A 23328-nucleotide genomic window follows, 5' to 3' on the forward strand; every position below is an offset into this window, starting at 1 on the left:
GCACGCAGTTTGGTTAGAAGACGCTTCTGAGGAATGGTGCCGAAAGCCTTCTGAAAAATCCAAAGTTATATATTCAAACTTGGCCATATCTCATAACAACATAATTGGTAATCCTATGAATAACTTTCACTGAATAACGTATCATATCCCTATGCCTGAGAAGTTGCAAGTTCCAATAAAGAATGCATGAAGATACAGCAAGAAACGAAGAGAAGAAAGGGTCCCAAGATGAGGACAGAAGACAGCAAGATTCCTTTCTAAATCCTATACCTTAAACCAGTATGAGATTTGGCAGAATCCTCAGAAAGTAATATTCAACAAAATCATCGCAGTTATTTAATTCTAACCATCAAACCAACCAAAGGCAGTCAAACCATCAAACAGAGTATGCATAATGGGGACATCAAACATCGAACTGCAGCAATCGTCAAGGGGCTACACTCATCAACCATGATAGCAAAGGCGCCAATAAATTACAAAGCCATATATGTTATCACATCATGGCATTAAGGCCTTGGACGAGCAGTTTGTCGTCAAAACAATGCAACATGGAATTGACCATGTAACGTCAATCATGATCGAACACTCAGAACTGTAAATGTCGACAATCTTCAGCAACATTGAGTGGAGTCTATAATTGCCCCCCTTCTTGCAGCGTAGGTCTCTAGAAGAGCGTAGCGTTCCAAAAGATTGGAAAAGGGCACAGGTCATCCCCGTTCTCAAGAAGGGACATTGAACAGATGTGCAGAACTATAGACCTATATCTCTAACGTCGATCAGTTGTAGAATTTTGGAACACGTATTGTGTTCGAGTATAATGACTTTTCTGGAGACTAGAAATCTACTCTGTAGGAATCAGCATGGGTTTCGAAAAAGACAATCGTGTGAAACCCAGCTCGCGCTATTCATCCACAAGACTCAGAGGGCCATAGACAAGGGTTTCCAGTTACATGCCATGTTCCTTTACTTCTGCAAGGCGTTTGATATAGTTCCCCACAGACGTTTAATGAACAAAGTAAGAGCATATTGACTATTAGACCAATTGTGTGATTGGATTCAAGAGTTCGTAGATAGCAAAATGCAGCATGTCATTCTCAGTGGAGAGAAGTCTTCCGAAGTAAGATTGATTTCAGGTGTGCCGCAGGGGAGTGTCGTAGGACCATTGCTATTCACAATATATATAAAGGCCCCAGGAGTAGACAACATTCCATTAGAACTGCTGACAGCCTTGGGAGAGCCAGTCCTGACAAAACTCTACCATCTGGTGAGCAAAATGTATGAGACAGGCGAAATACCCTCAGACTTCAAGAAGAATATAATAATTCCAATCCCACAGAAAGCAGGCGTTGACAGATGTGAAAATTACCGAACTATCAGTTTAATAAGTCACGGCTGCAAAATACTAACCCGAATTCTTTACAGAAGCCGACCTAGGAGAAGATCAATTTTAATTCCGTAGAAATATGGGAACACGTGAGGCAATACTGACCCTACGACTTATCTTAGAAGGTAGATTAAGAAAAGGAAAACCTACGTTTCTAGCATTTGTAGACTTGGAGATAGCTTTTGACAATTTTGACTGGAATACTCTCTTTCAAATTCTGAAGGTGGCAGGGGTAAACTGCAGGGAGCGAAAGGCTATTTACAATTTGTATAGAAACCAAATGGCAGTTATAAGAGTTGAGGGGCATGAAAGGGAAGCAGTGGTTGGGAAGGGTGTGCGACAGGGTTGTGGCCTCTCCCCAACGTTATTCAATCTGTATATTGAGAAGGCAGTAAAGGAAACAAAAGAAAAATTCGGCGTAGGTATTAAAATCCATGGAGAAGAAATAAAAACTTTGAGGTTTGCCGATGACATTGTAATTCTGTCAGAGATGGCAAAGGGCCTGGAAGAGCAGCTGAACGGAATGGACAGTGGCTTCAAAGGAGGATATAAGATTAACATCAACAAAAGCAAAACGAGGATAATGGAATGTAGTCAAATTAAATCGGGTGATGCTGAGGGAATTAGATTAGGAAATGACTCTTAAAGTAGTAAAGGAGTTTTGCTATTTGGGGAGCAAAATAACTGATGATGGTCGAAGTAGAGAGGATATAAAATGTAGACTGGCAATGGCAAGGAAAGCGTTTCTGAAGAAGAGAAATTTGTTAACATCGAGTATAGATTTAAGTGTCAGGAAGTCGTTTCTGAAAGTATTTGTATGGAGTGTAGCCATGTATGGAAGTGGAACGTGGACGATAAATAGTTTGGACAAGAAGAGAATAGAAGCTTTCGAAATGTGGTACTACAGAATAATGCTGAAGATTAAATGAGTAGATCACAAAACTAATGAGGAGGTATTGAATAGGATTGGGGAGAAGAGGAGTTTGTGGCACAACTTGACAAGAAGGAGGGATCGGTTGGTAGGACATGTTCTAAGACATCGAGGGATCACCAATTTAGTATTGGAGGGGTGGGTGAAGGGTACAACTCGTAGAGGGAGACCAAGAGATGAATACACTAAGGAGATTCAGAAGGGTGTAGGTTGCAGTGGGTACTGGGAGATGAAGAAGCTTGCACAGGATAGAGTAGCATGGAGAGCTGCATCAGATCAGTCTCAGGACTGAAGAGCACAACAACAACAACATAAATGACCTTGTGGATAACATCGGAAGTTCACTGAGGCTTTTTGCGGATGATGCTGTAGTATATCGAGAGGTTGTAACAATGAAAAATTGTACTGAGGATCTGCAACGAATTGACGCATGGTGCAGGGAATGGCAATTGAATCTCCATGTAGACAAGTGTAATGTGCTGCGAATACATAGAAAGAAAGGTACTTTATCATTTAGCTACAGTATAGCAGGTCAGCAACTGGAAGCAGTTAATTCCATAAATTATCTGGGAGTAAGCATTAGGACTGATTTAAAATGGAACGAGCATATAAAATTAATCGTCAGTAAAGCAGATGCCAGACTGAGAGTCACTGGAAGAATCCTAAGGAAATGCATTCCGAAAACAAAGGAAGTAGTACACTTGTTCGCCCACTGCTTGAATACTGCTCACTGGTGTGGGATCCGTACCAGATAGGGTTGATAGGAGAGATAGAGAAGATCCAATAGAGAGCAGCATTCTTCATAACAGGTTCATTTAGTAACCGCGAAAGCGTTACGGAGATGATAGATAAACTCCAGTGGAAGACTCTACAAGAGACGCTCAGTAGTTCGGTACGGGCTTTTGTTGAAGTTTCAAGAACATACCTTCACCGAGAAGTCAAGTAGTATATTGCTCCCTCTTATGTATATCTCGCGAAGAGAGCATGAGGATAAAATCAGAGAGATTAGAGCCCACACAGAAGCATACCAACAATCTTTCTTTCCACAAACAGTACAAGACTATAATAGAAGGGAGAACCGATAGAGGTACTTAAGATACCCTCCGCCACACACCGTCAGGTGGCTTGCGGAGTACGGATGTAGATGTAGATGACTAGTAGCATCAACCACCACTGATCGACAGCAGCATTTGGAAGCAAACCCAGTCCAAATTTTAAAGTGTAAAGTGCATGAAGAAAGAAAGTGAAGTGTGTGACAAAGTCATTGCAATGTTATAAAGAGTGGAAAAGATAATCACTTCAGCAAAGAGTTAAGACGCCTGTAAAAATTCAATCACACCTGTACCACTGCAAATTTGTACTTTATGTGTTTCATTTGTATTTTGTAATTCAATTTGTAAATTGTTAAGGTATATTCATAAATGTACCATGTTTTGTGTTTTGTATTTCATGTGTAACTTGTAAACGTCCATACAAACTAAACAAGAATTTTTGTACATTATGGAAACGTGTTTTTAATGATTAATAATGTCACTGAATATAAAGTTTCTCTTTTGCAAAAATATTAATTATTTTACATATATAAATACATGTCTGTTTATGAGGATAAAGTGTAATATTTGTGTACTGTTTACATGTTGAGAATAGAGATAAGAGAAACAAATGCTTCCTTAACTTAATTGATCTTTCATAATCATCAATATCATGAATGTCTGAGAAATTGTGGAATGCCTGACGTTATTGTAAAATGACAATCTAAAGGGTGGATGAACCATTTTAATAAAAATTAACCATAAGTACTAGAGAGAAAAATGTTGTAAGATTAGTCAGAGAACTGCTGTAAAGGACTGTAAAGCCATATAATGATAATCTAAACAGAAAATGTCATGTAAAGCAATACATTTCGAATAAAAAACTTAGAATATTCAAAAGACATCATCTAGCATAAGACAGACCAGTAGCTGGACAATGAAAAATTAATTGAGCTTATAATTTTGCATTGCAATGAGCAATGCCTCAACCATTGATCACAGCAACACAAAATTAATTCAGAAGGGACGGCTTGTGTAAGGCAGCCAGATTTTACGGGCATTACATGAGCGCAGTCCATAACGACAGTACGACACAGTATGAGATCCTCAGAAAACTATATTACCAACAAAAAGCAATTGCAGTAATCTCATGTACCAGGAGACAGAATAGGCATATTTGTACAGTCGATCTCTCCTATTACTCTAGGCAAGTTACTAATTATGTAGAAGTCATCAATAACTGAACAAGCTTCATCATCTTGTGGGAATTTCACATATTGGGGTCTAGCGAAGCAATTGCTCCTGGGACCTTCATTTTATCGACAGATAGTTGATTTAGAAACCACATTTAGATCTCTACTACCATACAAAAACATCCATTAGCATAGAAACGCAGAGTTAAAAGCAGCTATCGTATTGGGGATTGAGGTCAATGGTCTTTTTCTAATAGTAGAATACTATAGTCTATTTCCAGGTTGCTGTAGAAGATTCAGTACTACGTGCGTCGACAACCTGCGTCTTATAATGAATTTTATGCCATTCATTGTGTACAAGTGGCTACTGCTCTCAGAAACTATTCGTTCAGGTCTAGATTTTCTAACAAATATATATACAACAATTTCGCATCAAAATTACCTCCCATCTTCACAGTTAGATGACACAACAACAGTCAATTAACTTCATACTAACTCCTGAATATTCCAACTGCAGTGAACCTATCTTGTTTAAACGAATCGTCAAATTGTTTGAAGATTCAAAATCGGCACGTCAATTTTGACGCAGGATTTGATGATCGTAACAGTAAATGGAGGTTGATACACACATACATACATACATACATTAATCCTTGTCCTGCAGATCATGAATACGACATTTCATAATGATGAGGAATGTGTCATTTTAACGTAAGTTTTCTTTACACAAAATAATTAATTTTTTTACAGCTACTATTTCATATCTAAAAATTCATATATTGAGTATAAGGAGTTATCATTCAGAAATTCTTTTAATTTGCTTTTAAATGTTGGTTGGCTATCTGCCAGACTTTTAATGCTATTTGGCAAATGACCAAAGACTTTTGCGGCGGCATAATTCGCCCCTTTCTGTGCCAAAGTGAGATTTAATCCAGAATAGTGAAGATCAGCCTTTCTTCTACTGTTGTAGCTATGCAATTCACTGTTATTTTTTAAATTTGGATGGGTTATTAATAACAAAATTCATAAGTGAATATATGTATTGCGAAGGTACTGTGAATATCCCGAGTTCCTTAAATAAATGTATGCAAGGTGACTTTGGGTGGGCTCTAGCTATTATTCAGATTACACGCTTTTGTGCAATGAATACTTCCTCTCTTAATGACGAATTGCCCCAAAATATAATGCCATATGAAGGCAGTGAATGAAAATAGGTATAGTAGGATAATTTACTGGTGTGTTTGTCACCAAAATTTGCAATAACCCTAACAGCGGAAGTAGCTGAACCTAACCGTTTCAGCAGATCATCAATGTGTTTCTTCCAATTCAATCCAGTCCAATTTCTCATCAATGTGCGCACCCAGAAATTTTGAATATTCTGCCTTAGCAACAGACTTCTGTCCATGGTCTATGTTTACCAATGGTGTTCTGCCATTTGCTGTACAGAACTGTATAAACTGTGTTTTCTCAAAATGCAGCGAGAGTCCATTTGCAGAGACCCACTTCATAATTTTCTGAAAGACATTGTTTGCAATTTCGTCAGCTGATTCTTGGTTGTTGGGTGTGATTACTATACTTGTAGCATCAGCAAAAAGAACTAGCTTTGCATTATCATGAATATAGAGTGTCAAGTCATTAATATATGTTAAGAACAATAAGGGAAAGGCAAAAATGGAACCTGACGATCGTCAACGTTTAGACAGTCGTCAAACTCGTAAACGAAGCTGGTGATCCCGGCCAGTAACCTTCTTGACAACTTACGACAGACTAAACGTCGAATAAGGTTACCAGTGTACGGATATGTTTCAGACATGTTTACCAACACAACAACAATAAATCGCGCCAGTCTCGCTAATACAAACAGCGAAATTACAAAACTCCCAGTTCTTTTTGAACACACCTATTTTTGAGCACGGTTCCATCGTACGTTGATTTTGACAGATTTTGCTGTCGTTCGTGTATTAAGAGAGAAAGAACCCACCGTGGTGTTTGTTTGTGGGTCACAGTTCTGCCAAAGACTACATCACCCCTGAATTTCATTGTGTATCAACGTGGGTTTCTGAAAATTTTCGGAAGTTGCTATTGTCCTTTGCGTAATCTACGAGCAAACTGTAGTGAGCCAGCGTATGTGATTTAGTTACGGTACTGTAGCAGATATTCTAACATATTGTGTTAGACTTAGTTTTCCCTTAAACGGGAGTAGCCCTGTGTACTATCTGCATTTATTGTAATTTCAATGAATTTACCTCAATACGTTTTAGGAAGCTGGTAATTATTACCACAGGTTTTTCTGCTGTCTTGCTAAAAGTTTTGTGTTGTGTATATGCTTCAGTTGTTATAGGGAATTAGCAACTTTCTGGCTCAGCAAATTAAAAAATAATCAGCGGTCTTAGTTTAAAGTTATTTATTCGCTGCGTTGTAACACACTGGACCAGCGAAAATGCAGCCCACTGTAGGCTAAGCTGACTGGTAAAACACGACAGGTGGCGAAGTGTTGCGTCACTAACGTCAGACTTTAATGCAGGGCAGAGTACAGGTGTTCCTGAACACACGGCGCTCCGAACACTCCCAGCGAGGGGCCTCCGCCGCCGACGGCCCGTGCGTGTGCCAGTGTTGACACCACACGACATCGGCAACTGCGACTGAAGTGGGCACGTGACCACCGGCACTCGATGTTGGCGCAGTGGCGGAGCCCTGCGTGGTCTGATGGATTCTGACAGCTTCTGCATGACGCCGATGGGAGGGCGCGAATCTGTCGTCACAGCTGAAAATCGCCCTGACTGCTGTCAAACAATTGTCAGCCGCTCAAATCAGTGTTTTGGAAGAGCTCCCGAGAGTCGTGTGCCTGTGATAACGGTACCAGAGATAACTCAAGTACTATCCTCTCCTGCGGATCCTGTCTCCTCTGCAGAAAGTACAGGATCTGTCATTGCTCATCCACCCGACTGCAAGTGGCGTGTGGGTAGAACTAGGCGTCCTGTACGACGTGGATGGGGACCAGGTAGGACTCATGTACCGATCACCACAAACAACAGCCTTGACGTGCTGTCTTTCACTGAAACTGAAACTGAGTCAGTTGAAGCTGCATGTGGACAAGACTCAATGAAAGTGATGGGCGTACAGTGATAATTGGATCCTTCTGTTGCTCTCCAGACTCATCTCATGATGTAACCGAAAACTTTAGAGGAGACCTTATTTCACTTCTATGTAAGTTCCCACAATCATACTGTAATTATCGATGAAGACTTTAATCATCCAACAATTAATTGGGATAATTATTATTTTCTTAGTCATGGCATGTCAAGACATACTGTGAAAAGTTACTGCGTGCCTGCTTTGAAGGTACCTAGAACAGATAGTACAGAACCCCACTCATGATGGAAATATGTCACATCTAATGGCAACAAATGTATCTGACCTCTTTGCGGATGTCCGTATTGAAACCGTTATCAGTGACCATAAGGCAGTATAGCAACAATGAATGCCAAAACACAAAGGACAACTAAAACAAGCAGGAAGATACATGTTCAGTAAATTAGAGAGAGAAAAATGTGTCACCTCAATGAGGAACTTGAAACCTTTATCTCAGGACAGGAGCATATAGAGGTACTATGGCTCACGTTTGGAAGAACAGTGACCATGCACTGGATATATACGTATGCTGTAGGGCAGTTCATAACGGGAGAGGTCGTCCATGGTATACACTCTCTGTAAAGAAGCTTACAAGGAACAGACACAACTGCACAATGATATAAAATAAAGCTTAGGACTATAGACAGAGAGATGCTGAATGAAACTTGCTTGTCAGTCAAGACAGCAATGCGTCAAGCTTTCAATGACTACCGCTGCAGAATATTGTCAAATGAGCTTTCACAAAACCCAAAGAAATTCTGGTGGTATGACACGGCTGTTAGTGGCGCCATAGTTAGTGTCCAGTTACTCATGGACGAGACTGGACTGAAGCTGAGAGAAAACGTTTAACTTTGTTTTCCAATTTCTCATTACAAAGGAAAACCCAGGAGTGTTGTTCAGAAAATGTTCAAATGTGTGTGAAATCTTATGGGACTTAACTGCTAACGTTATCAGCCTCTAAGCTTACACACTACTTAACCTAAATTATCCTAAGGGCAAACACACACGCCCATGCCCGAGGGAGGACTCGAACCTCTGCCGGGACAGCCGCACTGTCCATGACTGCAGCGCTTCAGACCTCTCGGCTAATCCCGCGCGGCCAGGAGTGTTGCCGCAACTTAATTCCGTGCCCCTGGAGAGATGAGTAAAATAGACATTAATGTCTGAGGCGCTGAGAAACAGCTCGAATTTTTAAAACTGATCAGTGCTCAGGGGCCAGTGGAATCCCTGTCAAATTCTATACCCAGTTCGCAAGTGATACGTAGCGGACTGCAGTATGTTCCCAGAGTTATCTCGGGACAGTTTACATCTGTCTTCAAGAGCCTGCCAGTTCAGTTTCTTCAGTATCTCTGAGACACTCAAGGTACAAGCAAACCTGTGACCATTCAAGCTCCCTTTCTCCGTATACATTCAGTATCCCCTGTTAGTCCTTTCTGGTATGTGTTCCACACACTTGAACAATATTCTAGAATCGGTCGCACTAGTGATTTGTAAGCAATCTCCTTTGTAGACTGACTGCACTTCCTCAATATTCTATCAATAATCCGAAGTCTACCGCCTGCTTTGCTCACGACTGAGCCAATGTGGTCATTCGTTTCACATCCATACAAACTGTTACACTCAGGTATTTGTATGAGCTGGCAGATTCAAACAGTGACTCATTGGTATTATAATAATAGAATACTACATTTCCTTTGTTTTGTCAAGTGCACAGTTTTACATTTCTGAATGATAGCTTATCAAAATCTGACGAAATATCTGTGATGCTTCTTTCAGACAGTACTTCATCATAGACAACTGCATCATCTGCAAATTCTACAACAAATCTATGTCAAGGATATTGGATTGCTGTTTTGTGGATCACTTCTGCTACCCTTCTAATTGCCAGGTGTGACCCGTGCTTTATTCTATCTACTGGGCACTGTTTTTTGTTCGAGTGGCCTACGATAGATTTTAGTAAACAGAGGATTATTGATAGAATATTGAGGAAGTGCAGTCAATCTACAAAAGAGATTGCTTACAAATCACTAGTGCGACCGATTCTAGAATATTGTTCAAGTGTGTGGAACACATACCAGAAAGGACTGACAGGGGATACTGAATGTATACGGAGAAGGGGAGCTTGAATGGTCACAGGTTTGGTTGTACCTTGGGTGTCTCAGAGATACTGAAGAAACTGAACTGGCAGGCTCTTGGAGACAGATGTAAACTGTCCCGAGAAAGTCTGGTAACAAAGTGTCAAGAAACGGCTTTAAATGATGACTCTGGGAACATACTGCAGTCCGCTACATATCGCTCACATAGGGATCATGAGGATAAGATTACCACAGTTACTGCACGCACACATGCATTCTGACAAAATTCTTCCCACGTTCCATATGTGAGGAGGAGGAGGATATTGGTAGTTAACGTCCCGTCGACAATGAGGTCATTGGAGCACAAGGTCAGATTAGGGAAGGATGGGAAAGGAAATCGGCCGTGCCCTTTCAAAGGAACCATCCCGGCATTTGCCTGGAGTGATCTAGGGAAATCACGGAAAACCTAAATCAGGATGGCCGGACGAGGGATTGAACCGTCGTCCTCCCGAATGCGAGTCCAGTGTGCTAACCACTGCGCCACCTCGCTCGGTTCCATACGTCAATGGAACGGAAAGAAACCCTAATAATTGGTACAATAGGACGTACCCTCTTGCATGCACCTCACGCTGGTTTCCAGAGAATAGACGTAGATGTAAGTGGGTCTTCAGCATGCTGAAAATAAATCATGTATAATATTATGTAATAAAATCCAGGTTGCTGCTATAGTAGTTTAATGATGTATTAATAGTGATGGATGGATTTCGGCTAGATTACGCTCTTCAGACCATCTGCAAAAGCTACATAATATTTTTTTAATTTTATTATAATGATGGTTAATCGTATTTTTGGATATACAAATTCGGTACTTACGTCCGTATATCACCAGTGGTCGCTGTGTCTCTGTACTGTATTACAACAAGGTGTAGGTTGCGGACTCTTACACTGTGACCTGTTTTCTGCTTTTCTCCTGTTGCTCGTCGTCCTTCCTTGTATTGTTTACAATGTGACATTTTATCATCAGATTTGAAAGACTGTGAGTCGTGTGGCAGTTGCCCAAATATGCTACACTGATCAGCCAGAACATTACGACCATCGAATTGCTGTCCATATAAACCCATCCAGGCGACAGCAGCGCCACCTGGCGAGGAGTGAGTGCTAGCCAGACACACGCACCGCACGGTGCACGTGGGTAGTGTAGGTGAACCTGCTGTCAGTGTTTGAAATGGAGGAGGCGTACGATCTTTCTGAGTCCGACCGAGGGCAGACTGTGGTGCACCAGAGCCTCGGCACGAGCATGTCGGAAACTGCGCGGTGTGTCGGGTGTCGATGTGTGCTGTGATGAGTGTCTTCAACACGTGGCGAAACCGAGGCGAAAGCACGAGTCCAGGCGTCGTGGAGTTACACGGACACCCTTCACTACAGGTGTCCGACATCGCAGGCTAAGCTGACTGGTAAAACACGACAGGTGGTGAAGTGTTGCGTCACTAACGTCAGACTTTAATGCAGGGCAGAGTACAGGTGTTGCTGAACACACGGCGCTCCGAACACTCCCAGCGAGGGGCCTCCGCCGCCGACGGCCCGTGCGTGTGCCAGTGTTGACACCACACGACATCGGCAACTGCGACTGAGGTGGGCACGTGACCACCGGCACTCGATGTTGGCGCAGTGGCGGAGCCTTGCGTGGTCTGACGCATTCTGACAGCTTCTGCATGACGCCGATGGGAGGGCGCGAATCCGTCGCCTTGCAGAGGAACAGCTCCACAGCTCCTCGATGCCTGTACTCCGGGGCAGGGACGAGATGGCTGTGGGGAACATTCAGGTGGTAACCGTGGGTCCAGTGGAGCTAACGAAAGGCACCGTGATGGCCAAGGAGTATCGTACACGTTGCAGGCGACGGACACACCTTCGTGACGATCATATTTTCCAAGGGCAGTGTCATTTTTCAACAAGGTAATGCGCCATGTCACAAGGCCAGGAGTGAGATGGAGTGGATCGAGGAACACAGCGCCGAGTTCCAACTGATGTGCTGACCCCCCCCCCCCCCCCAGACCGATCGAACACGTCTGGGATGTGACTGAACGTGGCCTCAGAGTTCATCGCCTCCCTTCGCAGAATTTACTGGAATTTTGTGACTTGCGTGTGCAGGAGTTGTGCCAAGTCCCTCCAGCGACCTACCGGATCCTCTTTGCTTCCGTGCTGTGACGCGTCGCCGCTGTTATCCGTGCCAAAGGTGGACTTACCAGCTAATAGTCAGGTGGTCATAATGTTCTGGCTGATCACTGCATGTGGTTACAGTTGCTGTGCTGTGTTACTGTTATCATTTCGGGCTGTACCCATGATCTTTGTAACCAATGTGTCTGTGGGTAGCTGTTACTCTCTACCCATTATCATTGGTCGGGAATCCAATAAACTTTTATATGAAATGTTTATAGTTTAAATCCGTTTGTTTATTTAAAATATCATCAGGGCATTGTTTTTGTTCAAATGTGTATGAAATCTTACGGGACTTAACTGCTAAGGTCATCAGTCCCTAAGCTTACACACTACTTAACCGAAATTATCCTAAGGACAAACACACACACCCATTCCCGAGGGAGGACTCGAACCTCCCCGGGGACCAGCCGCACAGTCCATGGTTGTTTTTGTGTTCAGGTACATTCCTATCTCTTCAAGTAGGTTCACTGTTAACCCTTAGGTAGTGTGTGTAAAATTTTCATTGCTAACTCCATTCGTTTTCTGTTGTGGTTATCGTTCTTCAAGTGGTTCAAGAAGGTAGATGGATTATTTCCGCTGATTCTCGTGTGCTCTAGATATTTTATTCCGAAGTTGCACCCTGTTCTTCTAATGTATTTAAGAAAACATCGGATAAGCTGCCGACAGTACTGCATACCACGGTTTCTCCAACGAAATTGGGTAGGCCTATTTTTTCTTGTAGCCTGCGCTTGAAATTTTTCTATATTTCAACGTCTACGTCTACATCTATACTCTGCAAACCACTGTCAAGTCCATGGCATATGGCACGATGATTGTTTGAATGTCTATGTGTGTGTTGCAATTAATATAATCTTATCCTCACCATCCTTATTGGAGCGATATTCCTTGGGTCATCACTTAAAGCCTGTTCTTGAAACTTTGTTAGCAGACTTTCTCGAAATAATTTCCATCTACCTTCAAGAGTCTACCAGCTCAGTAGTTTCAGCATCTCTGTGACACAGTCCCGCGGCCGAGACAAACCTGGGACCATTCACGCTGCCCCTCTATGTATACGTTCGACGTCCATTGCTAGTCTTATTTGATACGGGTCCCGCACAGTCGGGGAATAATCCAGGACGGGTAGCACGGGTGACTTGTAAGCAATCTCCTTTGTAGACTGATTGAGTTTCCCCAATATCCTACCAATAAAGTCTGCCGCCTGCTTTACCCACGACTGAACCTATGCGATCGTTCCGCTTCATGTCCCTGCTGAGTGTCACACTCACGTATTTGTATGAATTTACAGAGTCCAGCTGTGACTCACTAATATTATATTCATAGGACACCTTGTAAATGTTTGAACATTTGAAGGGAGCTATCAATCATTGCACCACTTTATAATCTTATCAAGGTCTGACTAAATATTTTTACAGCTTCGTTCAGTCTGTATTTCGTTGTAGATAACTGCATCATCCGCAAAACGTCTGAGATTACTATCAACACTTTGCCGTCCGCACATCTCGTACAAATTTATTCGCTTGGCTCCGGCAGCGCTAATTTGTATTACTTGGCTTGTCGCCGGCCGCTTGTCACCTTTCCTTTGATGACAAGTTTCAAACACATCGACTTCTGCACGCTTTAATTCTTCCGGAAATCCTCTATTTAGCAGTATTGCTCTACAAACTCGAATTTTCTTTTCAAGTAACCTTTCTGTAAGTTCTACACTGTTATAATAATTATCCATATAGAGGTGATGTCACATTCTGTAAGACGGTGTCAATAGTTTCATCATTGCTTTTGCCAAAGGCTGTCCAGCGCCGGAATATATCTTGAATGAGGAAATGCATTCCGTACTCGAATCACACAGCATCCGAATGAGTGAGTGTGTCATATTTCGTAATTTTCGACGGATTGTGAACTTTAAAATTTAACGGTCCACGTCGTGGTATCATTCCTTCATCAATCGAGATGTTTTGTCTTGCATTAAACGTTTCTTTAAACTTTTTGGAAAAATAATCAATTACATATTCCACTTTGAAAAGCCGGTCGGCATTATCCGGTTTATTGTTGTTGCCGGAAAAATGTAAAAATGATAATATTTGTCTGAATTGGTTGCGAAATATCGGTGTGTCTATCAACGGATTCGTTGACCAATAATCATCGATCCTTGCTTTTTTTTTTTTTTTTTTTTTACAATTCCCACAAGGATAGCAAGCCCAACCATTTTCTAAGTACGGGTCCCGTAACGTCGACAAATTTCGAATTTTTTTCCAGTTTCCTTCTATTCCAATTTTGACTGTAGTACTTGTTCGTTTCGTTGCTAATATATTCAAATAGATCGTTCCCAATATATAATTCTACGATATCCTTGACGCTCTGTGTATCTTTTGGAAATATGTTTGGACCCGGAAATCCTTCAAATTTATTATTGGTCCTTGGTAAATCAAAGTCTGACCACTGTGAACTGTCTTCTTCGTCCGATTCATCCGAACCGTAGCGTTCGCCGAATTCTTCTTGGACGTATTTCAATGCCTTCCTACGAGTCTGCTTCACTTTCATTTCTTTGATATCCAGTGTCTTCTTCCCAATCGACAGAGTTGTCCGGAACGTCAGATAAGACGTCCGCTCATACATCGTAAATAATCGTATCGTCTCTTTCGTCTGCCATGATGAAAGAGCACCAGTACTTATACAAACAAAAAACTTGTTGACGTTTGTAACTTATTGTTACCTAAACAAAACACCAACAGAATGCAAAAGATACTAAAGTGTTGTCGCCAGCCACTGAGCGATACTATGCACACGACACCACTGTGGTGTCGCCGGCCACTGAGCGATACTATGCACACGTCACCACTGTGGTGTCACTGGCCGTTGACCGCTATTTCGCGCACGACACTACAGTGGTGTCGCTGGACGACTGAGTGTTAATATTGTGTGTAAGGTCATTAATGTACATAATGAACAGCAATGGTCCCAGTACACTTCCCTGTGGCACACCCTAAGTATCTTCTACATCTGACAATGTGCCTCCATCCAAGACAACATGCTGCGACCCCTACCAAAAAGTCCTTCATCCAGCAACAGATACCACTTGGTACTCCATAAGATCGTACTTTTGTCAACAAGCGTAGATGTGATACTGAGTCAAATCCTTTTCGGAAATCAAGAAATTCTACATCTGCCTCATTGCCTTGATCCAGACCTTTCAGTATATTATGTGAGAAAAATGCGAGTTTGGTTTCTCTTGCACAGTGTTTTCGGAATCCATGCTAGTTGGAATTGAGGAGGTCATTCTGTTTGAGATACCTCATTACGTCTGAGCTCAGAATATGTTCTAAGATTTTACAAGAAATCGATGTCAAGGATATTGGACTGCTGTTTTGAGGATCACTTCTACTATTATTCTTGTTGGCAGGTGTGACCCATGCTTTCTTGCAACTACTGGGCACAGTTTTTTGTTCGAGTGGCTTACGATAGATTATAGTTAACAGAGGGGCTAACTCAGCTGCGAATTGGATATAGAATCTGACAGGGATTCCTCTGGGCGCTGAGGCATTCATCAATTTTAAAGATCCCAGCTTTTCTCAACGTCACAGACACTAATATCTATTTTACTCATCTTTTCAGGAGTACGAAATTAAGCTGCGGCAACACTCCTCGGTTTTCCTTTGTAATAGAAATTTGGAAAACAGTTAAGCGCGTCCTCTCAGCTTCAGTCCAGTTTCGTCCATGAGTAACTGGACACTAACTATGGCGCCACTAACAGCCGTGACATACCACCAGAATTTCTTTGGGTTTTGTGAAAGCTCGTTTGACAATATTATGCGGCGGTAGTCATTGAAAGCTTCGCGCATTGTTGTCTTGACTGACAAGCAAGTTTGGTTCAGCATCTCTCTATAGTCCTAAGCTTTATTTTATACCTATTATGCAGTCAAGTCTGTTCCTTTGAGAGTTTCTTTACGGAGAGTGTATACCATGGACGATCTCTCCCGTTATGAACTGCCCTACAGCATACGTATATATCCAGTGCATGGTCACTGTTCTTCCAAACGTGAGCCATAGTACCTTTATATGCTCCTGTCCTGAGATAAAGGTTTCAAGTTCCTCATTGAGGTATGACACATTTTTCTCTCTCTAATTTACTGAACATGTATCTTCCTGCTTGTTTTAGTTGTCCTTTGTGTTTTGGCATTCATTGTTGCTATACTGCCTTATGGTCACTGATACCGGTTTCAGTGTGGACATCCTCGAAAAGGTCAGATATATTTGTTGCTATTAGACGTAATATATTTCCATCATGAGTGGAGTTCTGTACTATCTGTTCTAGGTAGCTTTCAGAGCAGGCACGCAGTAACTTTTCACAGTATGTCTTGACATGCCATCACTAACAAAACTAAATTCACACAGCACAGTGGAGCGACGCAGGATGCGACACGAGAGGTGCCGACGCCTGCACTACCCTAAAAACCAGCTTTGGCAAAACACGCTTTAGAAAATCGATACTTAATTCAGATCGACGAAACATTTGTCATTATGAGGACGGAGAGATTTTGGGATAATGGCATAAAAGAAGCGGTAGAAATTAAAACGTCTGAACACCATCAACAAGGACGGCGGTTCGCGGCTCAGCACGCCCTGGTAACCACTCGGCCGTCGCGAGGTTGGAGCGGGCGCGGGAGAGTTCACCGGTGACGTCACGGCCAGTGGCGCGCGCGGCGGTCACTCACGTAACCACCTGTGATACTGGTCGAGGGGGGCGCGGCCGAGAGGCTGCGGGGTTGCAGCCGCCTGACGCCGCTGGAAGCCCGACAAGATTTTACTCTCGTAATACTTTCCTGCTGAACTGTAAATATTGTTCTATTCATAGTGTCTGATTAAATCAAAATGTGATTAGCAATTTGTGCCGTATTTTCGTTGTCATAATTCACGCAGTTTTGGTTTCTGTTGTGTGAAATCCTAAATTTGAATTTGGTAAAATGGAGAATAAGGCAAAGAAGATACACACATCAAAAAAAGTTTTTGCATCGCCCCGGGTCCCAGAACTCCTGAAGATAGACGTTGACTGTGTATATTGTATTACAGACCCAGTCCCGTTGACTGTTCAGAGATGTCACTAAACCTAACCAAAGATGTAAACGACCATGCATGAGCAGCGCCTATTAGACGGAGGGGGTCCGACCGTCTAGGCATGGTTGAACTACAGACAGGCGGTTCGATCGCTTCCGCATTGTCACTTTGTGCCAGAAAGGGCTCTCAAAAGCGAAGTGTCCAGGCATCTCAGAGTGTACCAAAGCGATATTGTTCGGACATGGAGGAGATACAGAGAGACAGGAACTGTTGATAACGTGCCTAGCTCAGGCCACCCAAGGGCTACTACTGCAGTGGATGACCCCTACCTACGGATTATGGCTCGGAGAAACCCTGACAGCAACGCCACCATGTTGAATAATGCTTTTCGTGCAGCCACAGGACGTCGTGTTACGACTCAAACTGTGCGCAACAGGCTGCATGATGCGCAACTTCACTCCCGACGTCCGTGGCGAGGTCCATCTCTGCAACCACGAGACCACGCAGCGCGGTACAGATGGGCACAAGAACATGTGTTTTTAGGCAACCCGGTAATGCTGAACGCCTTAGACACACTGTCCAGCGAGTGCAGCAAGGTGAAGATTCCCTGCTGTTTTGGGGTGGCATTATGTGGGGCCGACGTACGCCGCTGGCGGTCATGGAAGGCGCCGTAACGGCTGTACGACTCGTAAATGCCATCCTTCTTCATGGACGACAATTCGCGCCCCCATCGTGCACAACTTGTGATTGACTTCCTTCAGGATAACGACATCGCTCAACCAGAGTGGCCAGGATGTTCTCCAGACATGAACCCCATCCAACATGCATGGGATAGATTGAAAATGGCTGTTTACGGACGACGTGACCCAGCAACCACTCTGAGGGATCTACGCCGAATCGGCGTTGAGGAGTGGGGCAATATGGACCAAGAGTGCCTTTTTGAACTGGTGGATAGTATGCCACGAAGAATACAGGCATGCATCAGTGCAAGAGGACGTGCTACTGGGTATTAGAGGTACCGGTGTGTACAGCAATCTGGACCACCACCTCTGAAGGTCTCGCTGTATGGTGGTGCAACATGCAATGTACGTGACGCAAAACTTTTTTTGATGTGTGTAGTATTGGCCAAGAAATCACAATCACAGTTCAATTGCTCAAGCACGACTGCATAACTTGAATTTCAAATGCAAAATTGCAATCGATAAATAACTACGTAGCAACTCAAGTACCATCTACATCTACATCTACATTGATACTCCGCAAGCCACCTAACGGTGTGTGGCGGAGGGCACTTTACGTGCCACTGTCATTACCTCCCTTTCCTGTTCCAGTCGCGTATGGTTCGCGGGAAGAACGACTGTCTGAAAGCCTCCGTGCGCGCTCTAATCTCTCTAATTTTACATTCGTGATCCCCTCGGGAGGTATAAGTAGGGGGAAGCAATATATTCGATACCTCATCCAGAAACGCACCCTCTCGAAACCTGGCGAGCAAGCTACACCGCGATGCAGAGCGCCTCTCTTGCAGAGTCTGCCACTTGAGTTTATGAAACATCTCCGTAACGCTATCACGGTTACCAAATAACGCTGTGACGAAACGCGCCGCTCTTCTTTGGATCTTCTCTATCTCCTCCGTCAAACCGATCTGGTACGGATCCCACACTGATGAGCAATACTGAAGTATAGGTCGAACGAGTGTTTTGTAAGCCACCTCCTTTGTTGATGGACTACATTTTCTAAGCACTCTCCCAATGAATCTCAACCATCACGCGAAATGAAAACTTACGTCTTTAATAAGTTGTATGTCTATAATTAATAACAACTGGACATACGTTATATGAATTTTTTTTTTTCAGATTAATCTACACTACCTCCTGAAACACCATGTGTACGTGGTAGAAAATATTATGTAACCGTCCTCATAACCACTCGGGTTGTTTGAAAGGCTATTTGCCAATACGAAAATGACGTACTGACTTTTACAAGTGTTAAGTATAATCAAGGAAATTCATTGTTATCCGACGGTTTCTCTATCTGCTCGTAGGCGAAAGCCCTAAGCTAATAATGAACTGCCGGCCAGGGTGACCGAGCGGTTCTAGGCGCTACAGTCTGGAACCGCGCGACCGCTGCGGTCGCAGGTTCGAATCCTGCCTCGGGCATGGATGTGTGTGATGTCTATAGATTAGTTAGGTTTAAGTAGTTCTAAGTTCTAGGGGACTGATGACCGCAGAAGTTAAGTCCCATAGTGCTCAGAGCCATTAATGATGAACTGTAGCGACAAAGTGGCAGGCTTTGTGACAGACGCAATCTTCGCTTCAGGCGCGAATAAAAAGAAAAGAAAAGAAAAGTAAATTAAAGGAAGTGTATTCAGGTCATTTTCTGCGGCATGTGTGGCCGAAGCTAGTGTAAAATTCAACGAATGGATAGGGTAGCGCCAATTTTTTACTTTAGGGTGTAGCTTGTTTGCAAGAATGTATAAGTCAGACAGCACTGTTAGCTAGGGACACGCCGAATGGTTTTGCGCTGTAGGCAAGTGTCGTCCTTATCTCCGGAAAGGTGAATGCTCTATTCCCAATGTGGCCGCCCTGATTTAGGTATTCCACCATTTTCTCAAAGCATTTCAGGCAAATGCCGAGATGGTTCGAGCTGTTAAGGCCACATTACCCGTCCCGTACCTGTGGAACTAGACCAGTAAGTATGCAAATGCAAGCACGGACGCGTTACGTTTTTTGTTCTTAAGCTGTGACACCGTGACTTGCCCAGCATCGTTATAAAACCGATCAACGGACGAATTAAAGTACACTGCTAACGACAGAGGTAAGGCATACTGCCGTAAACAGTCGGAATGTCGGTTGTGACTTACCCCGATAAAGGACAGTCAGAGCAGCATCCAAAACATCGGGAACTATTTACATCGCGAAGCTGTAATGTAAACAGCAGAATTCTTCTACTCTGATGTATAAGACAGCTGTATAAGACAACTGCGGTTTAGGAGCATTTTGTTTTCTGGCAACCTCCCCAAAGTCACTTCCACTGTCAGTGGAAACAAATGCGGCAGTCGTCACCTACTGGTAGGTTTGTGGGAATACTGTGACGCAGTTCTGGGCGTGGTGCGCGCAGCCGACAGCACAGAACCGACGCCTTACACTGGGATCCGAATCGATGACGTCACTTGGCTCGTATACACAGGTGGCTCACAGAGAAAGAGCTAAGAAATCGAAAGCTGGACCTTATACGGAACTTCAACGCGCAGCTGCCAGGCGTCAGCTGTAAAAGTAGCGACGGAAAAGCTGAACTAAAAGGAGCACACGGAAAGTATCTCCAAAGTAGATGGGACGAAGCACCTGTACAATCTATTTTAGGAATTTTTCAGAGGAGATGGTGTTTACTCACGGTGTGAGCGCGGTGTGTGCAGAACGTGTGCCGAGACGGAGCTGTGGCCGACTGGCGAGCTCGCACCGCGCACGCAGCCGTCGTCCTTGCCCGCTGCGGCAGGTACAGTCGGTCGCGCGTCACAACACGCCGCCAGTCTGCACACGTCGCGCCGTGCGGACGGCGGGCTGGCGGGAAATCCACGGCGGCGCGGCGTGGCGGATGTGTGGGCCTAATCCGCACCACCTGCGTTTCTGCGTGTATCCGTGTCAGCTCTGGTCTGCCACCGTGATACGGCGGCTAAACAGGCCGACCGACACACTTTCAGAAACACTGCAATGGACTTAGCAGAGTGCTCCAAACCAAGGAACGGCTTACATGTGACAACTGCTTAGACATTAACATGATTCTGATGGAGTGTTCGTTGGCCAGTGACGCTTCAGTTGTTACGAATGCTCCGTAACTGTTGTGGTCTTCAGTCCGAAGGCTGGTTTAACGCGGCCATCCGTTCTGGTCTGCCCTGTGCAACTCTCTTCATCTCTGCCTACCTGCAGTAACCTACAGCTGTCGGAATCCTCTTGCTGTATCAGAGCCTTCGTTTCTTCCTGTACTTTTTGTCTCACATACTTCCCTCCATCACGACATTGGCAGTATCTTAACGATTCAGGATGTATCCTTTCAACCGATGCTTTAGTCAGGATCCGCTATAAATTTCTTTTTCTGCCAGTTTGTTTCAGAGCACCCTCTTTACTCACTCGATATGCCCATTACATCTTCCAGCTTTCTTCTCTAGCACCACGCTTCAAAAGCTGTTATATTTTTCTCTGAACTGTTTATGGCCCACGTTTCAGTTACTTATACTTCTCCTCAGTTTCCTTCACAGCTTGCTCAGTGTTCAGATTCAGCAACGCCGGGGCCAGGCCACAGACCTGTCTCTCTCCCTTCTCAACCACTGCTTCCCTTCCGTGTCTTGCTCTTATAACTGCCGCACGGGGTAGCCGCGCGGTCTCGGGTACCTTGCCACGGTTCGCGCGACTCACCCCGCCGTAGGTTCGACTCCTCCCTTGGGCATGGGTGTATGTGTTGTCCTTAGCGTAAGTTAGTTTAAGTAGTGTGTAAGCCTAGGGACCGAGCAGTTTGGTCCCATAGGAACTTACCACAAATTTCCAAAAAAAAAAAAAAACAAAAAAAAAAACTTATAACTACCATCTGGTTTCTGTACAAGTTGTATGTGACCTTTCGGATCCTGTATTTTATGCCTGCTGTAGTAAGAATGTCAAAGGCTTTAGTGGAGTCAAACATTGTCAAAAACTTTCTGAGCTACAATTTCTACAAACATAGGTACCCCTTTCTTTAATCTCTGCCTAAGATAAGTCGAAGGGTCGGTATTGTCCCACATGTCTTACATTTCTCCAGAATCCTAACTGATCTTCCCCGAGGTCGGTTTCTACCGTGATTTATATACTTACGTAAACTATTTGTGTTAGTATTTTGGAACCATAACTTGTTAAACTGATAGTTGGGTAACACTGGCACCTCTCAGCACCTGCCTTCTTTGCGACTGAAAGTACTGCATTCTTCTCGCAGCCTGAGAGTGTTTCGCCTATCTCATAATCTCGCACACCAGGCGGTCCTCCGAATGTCATCAGCAGTTCTGACGGAATGTCGTCTATTCTAGGGACTTTGTTTCGAATTAGGTCTGTAAGTCTTGCGACAAATTCTTTTCGCAGTAACATATCTCCAGTTCATCTTCAACTACTTCGTCTTCCATTTCCAAAATCTGGTCCTCCAATTTAAATGGAAAAATAACACACCCACTAGCTTACAAACAATTAATACATTTACCTAGGTTTCGACACCTCTGAGGATGTCTTCGTCAGAATGAAAATTTAGTCCTATAAAATAATATACAGATAAACAAGTCTCACAGAAACATTAACCAAAATGAAAAATGCCGTAAGCTAGAAAGGTTACTTACGTAAAGCTACATGACGAGAAGGCAATAGTCAAAGCTTAGAGCAGACTTGCTCAAGTCAAAAATTAAAAACGTTCCAGCCCTTGGTACGCACATCGTGCAAGGGACAACATCAGACTGAGCAGGCCAGTGGCTTACATTGCTGCTACGAAAACAAGCCTATCGGGCGCGGAAAGTGGCATACGTCTATTTGAGATGTTGTAATAGAAATAATTGTGTCAAGCAACAGTTAACTATAAAAAACAAAAACACGAAGTAGCCAAGTAAATGGAGTACAACTAAGAGCCATCTATTAGTCTCCACCGAAATGCCCACTACGTAAAGTACAGACTACAAGGTCCGTTCAAAAAATTCCGGATCTTTGGACACAAAATTTTTCTACACTTACCTTTTACTTATTGCGCATTCGAAATAACCTGTTCCACAATTGATACATCGCCCCCAACGCTGTTTCCACTTCCGGAAACATTCTTGGTACGCCTTTTGCTGGATCGGACGAAGCGTCGTCTGCCAATTTTCTTTTATCTGGTCTGTAGTTGCAAATCTTTGTTTTTCCAAAGGGGTTTTCAACTTTGGCAATAAAGAAAAGTCAGCAGGGCCAAGTCTGGAAAGTACCGCGGATGAGGCAGCACACTGAATTCGTTTTCTGTGCAACAGTCGCCCATCAGCAGGGATGAATGTGGGTGGGCGTGCGTTATCGTGATGCAAGAGCCACGAATTGTCTTGCAACATTTCAGGACATTTCCTTCTCACATTTCTTTGCAGGCGTCACACTACGTCCCGATTGTATCATCGATTTATACCTGTGACACGAATTCATTATGAACTAATCCTTCAAAGTCAAAGAAAACTATCAGCATGGCTTTGACATTTGAACTGACCTGAAGAGCTTCTTTTGGTCTCGGAGAACATTTCCTGACCTATTGTGAAGATTGGACCTCAACATCATAACCATAAACCCACATCCCATCA

At 43.5% G+C, this 23328-nt stretch overlaps 1 protein-coding gene across 2 annotated transcripts in view; it reads right to left on the reverse strand.

Moving 5' to 3' along the window:
- Nucleotides 1-20531, reverse strand: part of LOC126481956 (sodium/potassium/calcium exchanger 3-like) — a 277761-nt gene extending 257230 nt beyond the window's left edge. For both annotated transcript variants that reach the window (XM_050105915.1, XM_050105914.1), the window contains exon 1: nucleotides 20403-20531. The gene's annotated coding sequence lies outside the window, so the exon portion shown is untranslated. The remainder of the gene's footprint in view (nucleotides 1-20402) is intronic.
- Nucleotides 20532-23328: the final 2797 nt, after the last annotated feature.

This window comes from Schistocerca serialis, chromosome 5, assembly GCF_023864345.2.
Source record: "Schistocerca serialis cubense isolate TAMUIC-IGC-003099 chromosome 5, iqSchSeri2.2, whole genome shotgun sequence".
NCBI lineage: Eukaryota > Metazoa > Arthropoda > Insecta > Orthoptera > Acrididae > Schistocerca > Schistocerca serialis.